At 42.8% G+C, this 12004-nt stretch overlaps 1 long non-coding RNA gene across 3 annotated transcripts in view; it reads right to left on the bottom strand.

Moving 5' to 3' along the window:
* The window catches only part of LOC138990546 (uncharacterized), a 34399-nt gene that overhangs the window by 10005 nt on the left and 12390 nt on the right, over positions 1-12004 (bottom strand). For all 3 annotated transcript variants that reach the window (XR_011466683.1, XR_011466681.1, XR_011466682.1), the window contains 4 exons: positions 8094-8179; positions 6060-6193; positions 5870-5944; positions 4359-4442 (listed from right to left, as the gene is read on the bottom strand). This is a non-coding gene — a long non-coding RNA (uncharacterized lncRNA). The remainder of the gene's footprint in view (positions 1-4358; positions 4443-5869; positions 5945-6059; positions 6194-8093; positions 8180-12004) is intronic.

Here is a 12004-nt window from a genome sequence, read left to right as displayed (position 1 = left end):
AAGATATTCCACACAAATAGAGACCAAAAGAAAGCAGGAGTAGCAATACTCATATCAGATAAAATAGACTTTAAAACAAAGGCTGTGAAAAGAGACAAAGAAGGACACTACATAATGATCAAAGGATCAATCCAAGAAGAAGAATAACAATTATAAATATATATGCACCCAACATAGGAGCACCGCAATATGTAAGACAAATGCTAACAAGTATGAAAGGGGAAATTAACAATAACACAATAATAGTGGGAGACTTTAATACCCCACTCACACCTATGAATAGATCAATGAAACAGAAAATTAACAAGGAAACACAAACTTTAAATGATACAATAGACCAGTTAGACCTAGTTGACATCTATAGGACATTTCACCCCAAAACAATAAATTTCATCTTTTTCTCAAGCGCACATGGAACCTTCTCCAGGATAGATCACATCCTGGGCCATAAATCTAGCCTTGGTAAATTAAAAAAAAAAAAAAAGCTGAAATCATTCCAAGCATCTTTTCTGACCACAATTCAGTAAGATTAGATCTCAATTACAGGAGGAAAACTATTAAAAATTCCAACATATGGAGGCTGAACAATAAGCTGCTGAATAACCAACAAATCACCAAAGAAATCTAAAAAGAAATCAAAATATGCATAGAAATGAATGAAAATGAAAACACAATGAACCAAAACCTGTGGGACACTGTAAAAGCAGTGCTAAGAGGAAGGATCGTAGCAATACAGGCATACCTCAAGAAACAAGAAAACAGTCAAATAAATAGCCTAACTCTACACCTAAAGCAACTAGAAAAGAAAGAAATTAAGAACCCCAGGGTTAGTAGAAGGAAAGAAATCTTAAAAATTAGGGCAGAAATAAATGCAAAAGACACCATAGCAAAAATCAACAAAGCCAAAAGCTGGTTCTTTGAGAGGATAAATAAAATTGACAAACCATTAGCCAGACTCATCAAGAAACAAAGGGAGAAAAATCAAATCAATAAAATTAGAAATGAAAATGGAGAGATCACAACAGACAACACAGAAATACAAAGGATCATAAGAGACTACTATCAACAATTATATACCAATAAAATGGACAACTTGGAAGAAATGAACAAATTCTTAGAAAAGTACAACTTTCCAATACTGAACCAGGAAGAAATAGAAAATCTTAGCAGACCCATTACAAGCAAGGAAATTGAAAATGTAATCAGAAATCTTCCAGCAAACAAAAGCCCAGGTCTAGACGACTTCACAGCTGAATTCTACCAAAAATTTAGAAGAGAGCTAACACCTATCCTACTCAAAGTCTTTCAGAAAATTTCAGAGGAAGGTAAACTTCCAAACTCATTCTATGAGGCCACCATCACCCTAATACCAAAACCTGGCAAAGATGCCATAAAAAAAGCAAACTACAGGCCAGTATCACTGATGAACATAAATGCAAAAATCCTTAACAAAATTCTAGCAAACAGAATCCAACAATACATTAAAAAGATTATATATCATGACCAAGTTGGCTTTATCCCACGGTTGCAAGGATTCTTCAATATCTGCAAATCAGTCAATGTCATACACCACATTAATAAATTGAAAAATAAAAGCCATATGATTATCTCAGTAGATACAGAGAAAGCCTTTGACAAAATTCAACATCCAATTATGATAAAAACCCTCCAGAAAGGAGGTATAGAAGGAACATACCTCACCTCAACATAATAAAAACTATATATAACAAACCCACAGCAAACATTATCCTCAATGGTGAAAAATTGAAAGCGTTTCCCCTAAAGTCAGGAACAAGACAAGGGTGCCCACTCTCACCACTACTATTCAACATAGTTTTGGAAGTTTGGGCCACAGCAATCAGAGCAGAAAAAGAAATAAAAGGAATCCAAATTGGAAAAGAAGAAGTAAAACTCTCACTATTTGCAGATGACATGATCCTCTACATAGAAAACCCTAAAGACTCCACCAGAAAATTACTAGAGTTAATCAATGATTATAGTAAAGTTGCAGGATATAAAATCAACACACAGAAATCCCTTGCATTCCTACACACTAACAATGAGAAAACAGAAAGAGAAATTAAGGAAACAATTCCATTCACCATTGCAATGAAAGAATGAAATACTTAGGAATATATCTACCTAAAGAAACTAAAGACCTATATATAGAAAACTATAAAACACTGGTGAAAGAAATCAAAGAGGACACTAATAGATGGAGAAATATCCGTGTTCATGGATCGGAAGAATCAATATAGTGAAAATGAGTATACTTCCCAAAGTAATTTATACATTCAATGCAATCCCTATCAAGCTACCAATGGTATTTTTCACATAGCTAGAACAAATAATTTCACAGTTTGTATGGAAATACAAAAAATCTCAAATAGCCAAAGCAATCTTGAGAAAGAAGAATGGAACTGGAGGAATCAACCTACCTGACTTCAGGCTCTACTACAAAGCCACAGTCATCAAGACAGTATGGTACTGGCACAAAGACAGAAATATAGATCAATGGAACAAAATAGAAACTCCAGAGATAAATCCACACACCTATGGATACATTATCTCTGACAAAGGAGGCAAGAATATACAATGGAAAAAAGACAATCTTTTTAACAAGTGGTGCTGGGAAAACTGGTCAACCACCTGTAAAAGAATGAAACTAGAACACTTTCTAACACCATGCTGCTGCTACGGCTGCTAAGTCGCTTCAATCGTGTCCGACTCTGTGCGACCCCATGATGGCAGCCCATCAGGCTCCCCCGTCCCTGGGATTCTCCAGGCAAGAACATTGGAGTGTGTTGCCATTTCCTTCTCCAGTGCATGAAAGTGAAAAGTGAAAGTGAAGTCACTCTGTCATGTCTGACTCTTAGCGACCCCATGGACTGCAGCCTACCAGGCTCCTCCATCCATGGGATTTTCCAAGCAAGAGCACTGGAGTAAGGTGCCATTGCCTTCTAACACCATACACAAAAATAAACTCAAAATGGATTAAAGATCTAAACATAAGACCAGAAACTATAAAACTCCTAGAGGAGAACATAGGCAAAACACTCTCTGACATAAATCGCAGCAGGATCCTCTATGACCCACCTCCCAGAATATTGGAAATAAAAGCAAAAATAAACAAATTCAGACCTAATTAAACTTAAAAGCTTTTGCACAACAAAGGAAACTATAAGCAAGGTGAAAAGACAGCCTTCAGAATGGGAGAAATAATAACAAATGAAGCAACGGACAAAGAATTAATCTAAAAAACATACAAGCAACTCCTGCAGCTCAATTCCAGAAAAATAAACAACCCAATCAAAAAATGGGCCAAAGAACTAAACAGACATTTCTCCAAAGAAGACATACAGACGGCTAACAAACACATGAAAAGATCACTCATTATCAGAGAAATGCAAATCAAAACCACAATGAGGTACCACTTCACACCAGTCAGAATGGCAGCTATCCAAAAGTCTACAAGCAATAAATACTGGAGAGGGTGTGGAGAAAAGGGAACCCTTTTACACTGTTGGTGGGAATGCAAACTAGTACAGCCACTATGGAGAACAGTGTAGAGATTCCTTAAAAAAATGGAAATAGAACTGCCATACGAACCAGCAATCCCACTGCTGGGCATACACACCGAGGAAACCAGAATTGAAAGAGACATGTGTACCCCAATGTTCATCGCAGCACTGTTTACAACAGTCAGGACATGGAAGCAACCTATCCATCAGCACATGAATGGATAAGAAAGCTGTGGTACAAATACACAATGGAGTATTACTCAGCCATTAAAAAGAATACATTTGAATCAGTTCTAATGAGGTGGATAAAACTAGAGCCTATTATACAGAGTGAAGTAAGACAGAAAGAAAAACACCAATACAGTATACTAACGCATATATATGGAATTTAGAAAGATAGTAACGATAACCCTGTGTGCGAGACAGCAAAAGTGACACAGATGTATAAAACAGTCTTTTGGACTCTGTGGGAGAGGGCAAGGTTGGGATGATTTGGGAGAATGGCATTGAAACATGTATATTATCATATGTGAAACAAATCGCCAGTCCAAGTTCAATGCATGATACAGGGTGCTCAGGGCTGGTACACTGGGATGACCCAGAGGGATGGTATGGGGAGGGAGGTAGGAGGGGGGTTCAGGATGGCTAACACATGTACCCCCGTGGCAGATTCATGTCAATGTATGGCAAAACCAATACAATATTGTAAAGTAAAAAAAAAAAAGAAAGAAAGAAAGAAAGAAAAGAAATAGGCTTATTGATTGAATTATTGGCCATAGGTGATTGATGTCAATCTCAGTGCCATTCTCTCTCCTCAGAGGTGCAATAACCACAAACCTTTATTCTCCTTTTTGAGTATTTGTGTTGGGAATTCCTGTACTGTGTGTTTTTCATGTTGTCTTATGAAAATCATCTTCTCATCTGTGAAAGGGAGTAAATTACAAAAGTTTCAGGAGGCCTGGTCTATGAAACAGGGAAAGGATCAAACATGGATAAGAAAATAACAGTCAAAAAAAGACAAGGGAAAGGGCTTGGAGACTCTCGTAATGTTGTCTCAGTCTTCGTCCCACAGCCTACCACAAGAGGGCTGTGTTTCTTGCTCTCCCTGCAATTGCTCTTCTCCACGGTTCCACATCTTTCAGTTAGTTTTAATAACAGATGAATAATCACTATTTGATAAATATTTTCACTTGGTAAAGCAAGCTAGTAGAGAAAATTTTTTCAGATTCATATATTGTGGTGGAAAATGGACAAATCTGGCTGTGACATGTGAATAAGTTGTTTATATTTCTGGCTCATCGTCTCTTCAAAGAACTCATGGAACATGTTTCCCTTAATCTGAAGAGGAAATTGCAGATGACTTGCCCCAGCACATAAGCATGTGGATGGCCTGGTCAGGACAAGATACTGTCAGGTCACAACCCATTTGATACACTATTGATTTGCTAGGAACTTGAAAATACAGGGTTTCTGGGTCCAGGGTCCTACTATCCAATTCACCTCTCCCCAAGCCTCACCTGAGCCTCCAAATCACAGGGGAGGAGGAGTCTCAGTTTTTTCCTAATATGAAACACATGGCTTCTCCACCAGCACCATCCACTTCCATGACATTGACACTGACAGTGAAGTCCCTCAGTCGTGTCTGACTCTTTGCGACCCCATGGACTGTAGCCTACCAGGCTCCTCCGTCCATGGAATTTTCCAGGCAAAAGTACTGGAGTGGGTTGCCATTTCCTTCTCCAGGAGATCTTCCCAACCCAGGGATCAAACCCGGGTCTCCCACATTGTAGGCAGATGCTTATCGTCTAAGCCACCAGGGAAGTCCTACATACGTAATATATTTATTCGTGACATTCATAATATCAGTGGAGCTCAATACTTGCAACTTCAGACTTCCTTGGGGTGCAGTAGTTAAGAATCTGTCTGCCATTGCAGCGTTGATGAGTTTGAACCCTGATTTGGGAAGACTCCACGTGCCGTGGCACAACTAGGCAGGTGAACTGCAACTGGTGAGCCCAGATGCCTAGAGCCCCTGCTTTGCAACATGAGAAGCCACCCCAACGAGAAGCTCACATACCACAACCTGAGAGTAGACCTCAGAACCAGAGAATGTCCTCATCTATTGAGGAAGACCAATTCAGCCAACACCAAAATAACACAAATCCTGCCCCACATGACAGGAGAAATCCAGAGAGGGTTGGCAGCACGACCTCTCACCTTCCCCCCACCCCTCATCACTTTGATGGCCTCCCATCATTCCCTGGAACCTGTAGAGGAGAGGTGAGTCCAGACATACCTTGGTCCTGAATATTGTTTCTAAATGCTGGGGTGCTGTCCACCAGACTTACCAGGAGGACCAGAAGGGCTGCAGAGAGGCAGAGCCGGCTCATCTTCGTGGCCTTGCAGGAGGGCTCCTGAGGATGCTGGGGACGGACCGAGTTTTTAACACCCTGGCTAGGGGGTGACCTCAGGTGATGAGGAGGAGAGTGGGGAAGGGGAGGAGTTGTGTAAGTCCTTTTTATTGCCCAATCTCCTTACCTAAGCATGCCTCCTGCTTTTCTCTGCAGGAGCCTAAGTTCCATTAACAGCAGTTTTTAGACTTGACTATGCCTGTGGGTGTCTGTAAACACAGATTGTGATTCCAATATGTCACTCAGGGAAAGTCCCAGCACCTAGAACAGTAGATGGCATGTGATGAATGGTCATGAGTGGATGCAAGCCCATCAACGGGCAGATAAGTGATCAGCAGTGTGTTAGCATACGTCCTCCTTTAAGCCTCCTGCACGTGTCATCTCACCTGGACCTCAATGCCCTGACCCCCCTCACCTAGCTCAGATGACAGGTGTGACACAGGCCACCTTCCTGCAACCACTGTCACAGCTTTTACACTAGATGGACACGTGCTCTTTACCAGACACTGGTCCAGGCAGGAATTTGGTTGGAGAATCTGATGTCCTCCTGGGCTGTGACCCTCCAGCGTGTTCACTCTGGTCACAGCATGAGCACTGGAATCATGGAATATTGAGGTTATAGTGATACTGTGACTATAAAGAACTATTAATTTGGTCTTCTTCCTATTCCTGATGCAGAGCTCCTAACACTGCTAAAGTTTCCTGAGAGATGACAGCAGCAAGGAGTCTTTTATCATGTGAGGGAGGTGACTAGTAAACACTCAGCCTGAAAAACCACTACAATATTGTAAAATAATTAGCCTCCAATTAAAATAAATTAATTAATTTTTTTTAATTAAAGAAAACACACTCAGCCTAAACCAAGGATGGAGTGTGTTGTCAGGGTAACCAACACTTGATTAGGGGAGTGGGAATTTTCATTTCCATCTTTCCTCTTTCCCTGCCCCCGCACCTCAGGGAGGGGAGAGGGGTGGAGAGTGAACCCATCACAAATGCCTTAAGATTGAATGATTCGTAATATGTGAGGAAGCCTCCAGAGAAACCTCAACAGAGCAAGTCATTCATGTTCTTCTAAAGCACTGTGATCTACCCAAGGAACAAAACAGGTACACACTGCACCATGGCTCACTGGACCACAGCAGCAGCCTGCCCAGGGGCCTCGGTCTCTGCCCTTGTTCCCTAGAGGCCACTCTCCACTTTGCAGCCTCAGGGTTCCTGCTTCAACTTGAGTCCTATCACATGGCTTCCATGACCAGTCCCTCAGTGACTCCCCAGCTCTCTCAGAGTCAAATTCAGATTCTTACAAAGTCCTACAAGGCTCCTCATGACCTGCCCCTGTGGCCTCTCTGCCTCATCCCCTTCCACTCCCCTCCCCTCACCCACTCAGTTCCAGCCACCCTGGTTCTGGCTGCTGCTCAAATACACCAGGCTCATTTTTGGCAGCCTCTGCTCAAGGTCTCCTTATTCCAGGGTGTTTCCCTGACCCTCTTCAGCCTCTTGAATCCCCATCACTCTTTCCTGACAACACTCATCATGACCTTGCATAGGATTTTCCCCGTCTTCATTGTCTGTCGTCCTCTTAGATAGCATATTATTTTACTATATTTTGTTTAGAACTGTTTTTCTACACCAATAAATATACCTTCTTGGACAAAAAGGATAAATATTTGATAAATATTTGTAAAGTAAATGAACCTCCATGTCACACTCATGCCGAGTGTACAGTTATTAAAGAGTCTGGTTATATTAAAATTCATGCTAGTCTATTTGATAATGAGGGCTGTGTATGTTTATAGATAGATAGATATGGCTTCCCTCATGTCTCAATGGTAAAGAATTCCTCCAATGCAGGAGATCTGGGTTTGATTACTAGGATAAGATGATCCCTGGAGAAGGGAAGGGCTACCCACTCCAGTATTTTTGTCTGGCAAATTCCATGCATAGAAGAGCCTGGAGGGGCTACAGTTCATGGGGTCACAGAGTCAGATCCGACTGAGCAATTTATGCTTTCACTTTCTTTCACTTGTCTATATAATAATGTGTCTCTCTAACATCATATATGCTGATATGAAAACGAAATAATAGTCTGACAGGACAACAAACTGAGGTGCATTGAGATTTAACTTACATTGTACCAGCCTGGAAATAACAGTCTTTGTACCTTGAGCAAACTCTCAGAAGTACTGCATTTCCAGCTCTTCCTGCAGTTGTCTCCGAAGGTAAGAAATCCAGTTGTCACTCAACATTCTGATTAATTTCATAACAGAGAAATGATCATGATTTGACAGATGAAATATTTTTAGAGGGATAGTGAGGAAATGTAGGTAGACAAGTCTTTTGGAGTAAAATATTTTGGTGGAAAGTGAACCATCACGGACCACGAATGTGCAAATTCTTTATATTCATGGCTGGTAATCCTTTCAAAAAAACTCATGTAACATGGTCCCCCTGTTCAGGAGAGGAAACTGCAGATGGCTTGCCACAGAACAGAAAGCCTGTGAGTATTAAGATCAGGATAAGTCACATCCATTTATTCAAGTACATGATTCTGCCAGGAATTCTGAAAATTCAGAGAACCGGGAAGGGGTTCTGAGTGCTCTCCCCAGATAACGTAGTTCCAGGGACCTGAACCTCTTACCAGACACAAATGATAGGAAAGAGTGAGTCCGGGTGTTGTCCCAGTCTCTGAACATGGGGTTCTCTACCAACAGCAATCAGTTCCCCAACACCCATGGGCATCCAGGAGTCAATGCACTTCTGACACTAAGTCTGCAGAGGTGACAAAGACCCCACAGGGTGAGGGCTTGGTCCCTGAAGACTGTCCATACTTCAAGTGTTGATCACGAGTCCTATGGTCATTTAACACACGTGTGACCCGCTGGCTACAAAATTAGAGGTTCCATGACCCACCTCCAAGTTCAATAACTTATTTGAACCACTCACAGAACTGAGGAAAGCCCTTTACTTATTGTCTTCAGTTATTATAAAGCATGAAACTCAGGGACAGTGAAATGGAGAAGCGTAGGGGAAATGGGGAAGTAAGGCTGCCAAGCCTCCAGATCCTCTCAGGACTCTCCCCTTTACAAACCTTTGATGTTATCACCTCCTCTGAAGCTCTCTGAACCTAATCTGCATTGGTTTTAATTGAGGGTTGGAGGTAGGCGATTTGATTGAATCTTCAGCTATTGTGACTGAACTCAGTATCAGTACCCTCTTGTCCCCAGAGGGACTAGGGTTGATAGTTCCTAACCTTCTAATCACCTGATGGAATGTTCTGAAGTCCAGTCCCATCCAGATACTATCTCAGGTCCCATCCTTCACGCATCTCATGACTTACAGAAAGACGCTAAATTCCAAAAGTTTCAGGAAGCTTGGGCATGAATGGGAACAAGGAATAAACAAACAAAATAAGGATTTTGTTGTTTTACTACATTGACTTTTAGGGACAAGATAGTGACCAGGAATGGAGAAGGAAACGGCAACCCACTCCAGTATTCTTGCCTGGTGAATCCCAGGGACAGAGGAGCCTGGTGGGCTGCAGTCTATGAGGTCACAAAGAGTCGGACACGACTGAGGGACTGAGCACAAAAATACATAGTGTTACCTTTTGAGAGTCAAGGAAGCAACCTAGATGTCCATCAGCAGATGAATGGATAAAAAAGCTTTGGCACATACACACAATGGAATATTACTCAGCTATTAAAAAGAATGCATTTGAATCAGTTCTAATGAGGTGGATGAAACGGGAGCCTATTACACAGAGTGAAGTAAGTCAGAAAGAAAAACACCAATACAGTATAATATGGAATTTAGAAAGATGGTAACAATGGCTCTATATGCAAGACAGCAAAAAAGACACAGATATAAAAACAGACTTTTGGACTCTGTGGGAGAAGGCGAGAGTGGGATGATTTGAGAGAATAGCATTGAAATATGTATATTATCATATGTGAAACAGATCACCAGCTCAGGTTCGATGCATGAGACAGGGTGCTCAGGGCTGGTGCACTGGGATGACCCTTGAGGGATGGGAGGGGGAGGCAGGTAGGAGGAAGGGTCAGGATGGGGAACACATGTACACCCATGGCTGATTCATGCGAATGTATGGCAAAAACCACAATATTGTAAAGTAATTAGCCTCCAACTAAAATAAATTTTTTTAAATAAATTTAAAAAATAAAAGAAAGAAATGTCCCTGAGGTGAAAACTTCCCAATATCCCAGAAGAAATCAAGAGACACTGGGCAGCCTCCATCCCACCCCTGCTCCCTAGCACCTTCCATGGCTTCTCTTCATCCTACCTTATCCTGTAGAGGAGAGGTGAGCTGAAACTTACCCTGGGCCTGGTTGCTGGTTTCACCCACTAGGGTGCCAGCCATCACAGTGCCCAGGAGGACAAGAAGGGCTGCAAAGAGACAGAAGGCCTTCCAGGAGGGCTCCTGAGGTAAGCTGAGAGTGACTGAGCTTCTCACACCCCAGCTGCATGGTGGGACAGGCCACAAAGAGGGGAGTAAGGAATGGGAGGAGCGGGGGTCAGGCTTGTCCAGTGTGAAATCTCCCACAGAGCCAGACTTCCTGCTTCTGCCTGCTGGGGCCAGATGCCTGGTAACACTGCTTCTCCAGCTTTACTTTGCCTGTGGATCCTGTGAAAACACAGTCTGTGATTCCACAGGTGCAATTTTTGTTTGATGCTCACGGAGCATCCCAGCACCTAGAGCAGTGCATGGCAAGCGATGGACACTGAGTGAGTGGACGAGAACAAATCAATGGGCAGATAAGTGCATAGCCAAGTTTAGCTCAGGTTCTCCTTTCAGCCTTCCATGGTATCATCGCATCCTGATAGCAATGTCCTTCCTCCTCACCTAGCTCAGAAGACAGGTGTGACACAGGGTGCTTTCCTGCGACTATTGTCACCAGTTCTCCACTGGATGGACGCCTGCTGGCTACGGCCACTGGTTCAGGCAAGAACTATGGTGATGAGGAAAGTGATGTCCTGCTGGAGCAGCAACACTGTTTTCTGGGTAGAAAAGCCGGTAAGGGGAGTGGGCAGAGGGGAAGCGGGGAGTTGATACACATCTCTACAACCTGGCCACCTGCTGTCCCTCACCTGGCTTCACCAACAGGAGTGTGCCTTGCTTGAGTGGACCTCAGGGGGCCTTGAAGACTGGCTGCAGCTGCCCCTTCCTCCTCCTCTCCCTCAGTGGTGATGGGGCCACAGGACCTTGGTTTGGGTACCAGCTCTACCTTTTCCTGACTTTGTTCCTGAGGATGTAAACCTCCCAGAGCTCCGTGCCTTCAGGTGTCAGATGAGATCCATGCTGCCCACATCACGGGGTTGCTGTGGAAGCAACGGCTGCAACAGAAATATATTCCTTCTCCCTGAGAAGTCAAAGTCCTTTGTAGTATCAATAATAATACTACTTTGTAGTATCAATAATAATACTACTTTGAATATTTATAGATGATAATATATAGACTCTTCTACGTGTTATATGTGTTATGGTCTTGACATATATTAACTCATTTTATTCACAAAAATCCTAAAAGAGGGTGTGAGGGACTATTGATATTTCCTCACACTACAAAGAAGGAAACTGAGGTAAAAAGCAATAAAGTAATCTTCCTAAAGTCACAGAGTGGAGAGAGAGGATTTGACCCTAGGAATCTGGTCTGAGTCTGTGCACACACTCTCTTTGCATTGTTGGCTGTAAACTATGGTACACACATGAGGGTGACACACCCATAATCCCCTCCCTCACACCCATTTATTCACTCCCAGTTACAGTCATGTAGCACAAGACCCCCACCCATTCACTCGTCCACACATTGACAAGCATTTCCCAACCACACACACACACACACATTTTGCCCCACTCCAGGGTCAAGGAGGAGGGAGCTGGGCTCAATGCCCAGAAGCCCCAGGAGCAAGTCCAGCCAAACATCAAGCAGGCAGAGAGCTGGGTGATGAGCTGCAGAGGATATGGGGCGGGGGGCGGGGGGTGGGCACTGCCTTCCTGCACAGACACCCTTTCCCTGGAGAAGGGCAGGAGCTGTCAATACCGAGCTGCCCCAG

This window comes from Bos mutus, chromosome 13 (genome assembly GCF_027580195.1).
Source record: "Bos mutus isolate GX-2022 chromosome 13, NWIPB_WYAK_1.1, whole genome shotgun sequence".
Classification (NCBI taxonomy): domain Eukaryota; kingdom Metazoa; phylum Chordata; class Mammalia; order Artiodactyla; family Bovidae; genus Bos; species Bos mutus.
This window is presented reverse-complemented; position numbering and strand designations above follow the sequence as displayed.